The 3,307-nt window shown below is 31.3% G+C and overlaps 1 long non-coding RNA gene across 1 annotated transcript; it reads right to left on the reverse strand.

Annotated features, from left to right (window-relative positions):
• Positions 1-254: 254 nt before the first annotated feature.
• Positions 255-1,012, reverse strand: LOC128387568 (uncharacterized). Its single transcript, XR_008325103.1, has 2 exons — positions 712-1,012; positions 255-587 (listed from the first exon to the last, which is right to left on the reverse strand). It is a non-coding gene; the product is annotated as an uncharacterized LOC128387568 (long non-coding RNA).
• Positions 1,013-3,307: the final 2,295 nt, after the last annotated feature.

Here is a 3,307-nt window from a genome sequence, read left to right on the forward strand (position 1 = left end):
TAAATTAAGGATCTGTTTTCACTCTTTAAGAGGAACACAATTAGTTAACTAATCAAAATTAACTCTTGAGAAATGATTATAATAATGGTGAAAAAATTGTAACCATTAAAAGTTGCGAGGTTTAATTGTTAGTTATTGGTAAATTGTCATTTTTCACTTGACTAATTATTGTGTGTGTGAAATGTTATTTAGTGTGTTAATTTGTTAATTTTTTTCTTCTAAATTGACAACTGATTGTAACAAGGTTTAAGAAATACGATTGATTAGTTTGATAGTATTATTATTATGGGTTTAGTGTTAAATTGTATCGAGTGGGAAAAAAATATAATAGCATTAAAATGGTTTGTAGGTGATGTTTGGTTTAGGGGAACTGAGAGTTACCGCTTGCAGGTAGGAAAAAACAGATAATTCACTTGATTGGTAATTTAATTGGTAGTAAAATGGCTGTAAGGCTTAATTAGATTTCCAATTTGTATAAGAGAAACAGTGAGTAAGTGAGAGAGAGAGAGAGAGATGGAAAAAATTGTTCGCCTTGTTAACATTGTAGCTTTTGTTTTAATCCACAAGCGCTAATCCAGATCCAATATCTAAAAAAAAAGGTTAACAGAAAATATTGAGAAAAAAAAGTCAATGTCATATCCGTTATTATGTAGTTAATTTGTTAGGAATTATATATATACACTATTAACAAAAGAATTAGAAGGTTTTTACCTTCAATCAGCCACACCTTAAATAAGATATTGAAATTGACAAATAATTAATATGAAAAACAGATTAACTTATTAATCAGCAGGATAACAGATTCACAATTATTGTATTTAGGTAAATAAAACAAAGGAAAATAAAGAGATTAGTTTCTTTCACAAGGTAAAATCTAATCTACTAAATGAAGAGGTGGTTAATTAATGATTAAGGTTAGAACAGAATGAAACAAAATAAGAGAAATTAAAACTTAACAATCAGTTAATTAACAAAAGTAAAAACAATTAACGAATCAACAAGTTGCCAAGGGAAAAATTAAATTCTCAAGCTAATCAGCTGATCTTTTTTTGGTTAGAATTTGACTTTTGCGCCATCTGTTGGCTTGGAAAAGAACTAAAATTGAATGGACTAGTGAAGTCACGTTTTTCCTGTGCTCCTGAATTTGTTTGTTTTTACCTGTGATAGTGAAATTTATCCACCTCTTAAATATTTTAATCGTGTTAATTGTGAGAGTACGGTCAAATTGACATATCACCTGTAAAATTTGGACAATGGATAGTCCTGCTGTGACCGATTCGCCCAATCCCCTTAGAAAGCTAAGTATGTATATTACAGGGATACAGGTTACTCAATATTTATACAGAGTAATTAATGAATTTAAAACGAATTGAATTTAAAACGAATTGAATTTAAAACGAATTGAATTTAAAATGTAACTGAAATTAAAACGAAAATGAATTTATAACATAAAACACTTAAAAGTCTATTGAAATACTAACACTTTCTTTGTTTTTCAGGGGATGCAAGAGTCTCAAACAAAAACAAATTTAAAATTGTATACGATTACTTTAAGCTTAATAATACATCCAACCTGAACCCGAATACCGTAGGAACTGAGTTGAACGCGTTCCCTATCATCAAATATCTTCAGCTTTTCACCAAAGATCCCATTTCCTCGAAAACACTAGACGATGATGAACTCCTGGAAATTATCCGATTCACTGACCGACTAATTACAATTGATACATCAACTGGTGAGGAAGAAAGTGCTGATACAACGATCAAAGTTCAAGAATTATCCAACAACCAAATCAAGAATCTACTCAGTGTTAAATTTGAAAACAAGAAACAAAGACCTGAATCTTGGTTTGATGTATCTCATCTTACGGTGTATCAAACTATAATAGTTCGCATCCCTGGTCTAAAGAATAAAAGCTCATCTAAAATTGGCGACCTGACATTGGAACAGGTTGAGAACTTACTTGAACAAGCTGATGACTCTATTACCGCTGAAGAGGTTTTACCAGGCTACGACTCAGCTAAAATAAAATGCTCATCTGTTGCTGAAAGAACTCGGATTTACAATTATCTAAAGAAAATCAAACCTGAATGGGAAGTTAATATTCCTCCCATTCATGACCCGAAGATTAAAATAATTGGTGTTAAATTTGATACTGAGAAGAAAAGCGAATGGATCAATCGTTTATACATCAGAAACAAATGGAAACGTTGTTGGAAAGCTGAAATAAAGCATTTTTATCAAAATGGTCGACTATTTGACATCATTCTGGAAATCGACCCGGCCCTTAGAGAATTCATTGAAGATAAGAATGGACAAGTCTCAGTTGGTTACAAAAGAGTCACTGCTGTTGATTTCTTTGATATTCGTCAGTGTCGAAAATGTACCAAATTTGGTCATCTCTCCAGTCGATGCACTCAGATGAGCATTTGTCCGTACTGTGGCGAAACTAACCACAAGCAAGAAGCCTGTCCAATTAAAGAAATTAAACATAAATGGAAATGTCCAAATTGTAAAAAAATTGGTGAACATGCTTGGGAATTTAAGTGCGAAAGATTTCAAGAAAAACTTCTCCATGAACTTGAGCGTATGAATTATCAATACAAGATTATTATGGCCTGATTTAGACACAGAGAAAAATCATCATCATAAGATAAGTTCCCAAACAAACTAACAAAACAATGATTATTTTTTCCTATTGACAAACTAATTCAAAGTTAATTACCTTCCCTCACTAATTAACAACATTCTCAATCCTTAATGACCTTCTGATTTCCTAAATGTTTTTCCTTTCACCAATTTACTCTCACTTTTAAATTCTATTTGCTTTCCCAAACTGATTGTCTTAATTGATAACACCAAGTTGCCAATGAGTTTACTTGTCGACTTTATTTCTCAAACTTTCTACTGTTTAAAGTATTTAAGTGATAATTGTGATTATCTTGTTTACTCTTTAAATTGGTAACAATTAAACTCTGGGTCGATAATTAACCTCTTAGTTATTTCTCATTAATTGATAATGGTACAAAGTTAGAAAGGACGATTAGTGGGCTCTCCTTTTAATCATGATTATTATGTTAATTTAGTCAGAAATTAGTATCACTTATCTCTTAACCTCATTACAGTCAGAACTTTCTCGACTCTTCTTATTAATCATCTTCATTTGAACCCTTTTAAATACAAAAACTTGACAACTAAAATGTCGAATTTGAATATCTATCGTGAACTTCAAGCCCAACGTCTAGGCTGGATTAAGAATCTCCCGTGTATTGATAAAAGATATTCCATCTTGATCGAAGGTGTAAA

Source organism: Panonychus citri, unplaced genomic scaffold (assembly GCF_014898815.1).
Source record: "Panonychus citri isolate SS breed McGregor unplaced genomic scaffold, ASM1489881v1 Contig00092, whole genome shotgun sequence".
Taxonomy (NCBI): Eukaryota; Metazoa; Arthropoda; class Arachnida; order Trombidiformes; family Tetranychidae; genus Panonychus; species Panonychus citri.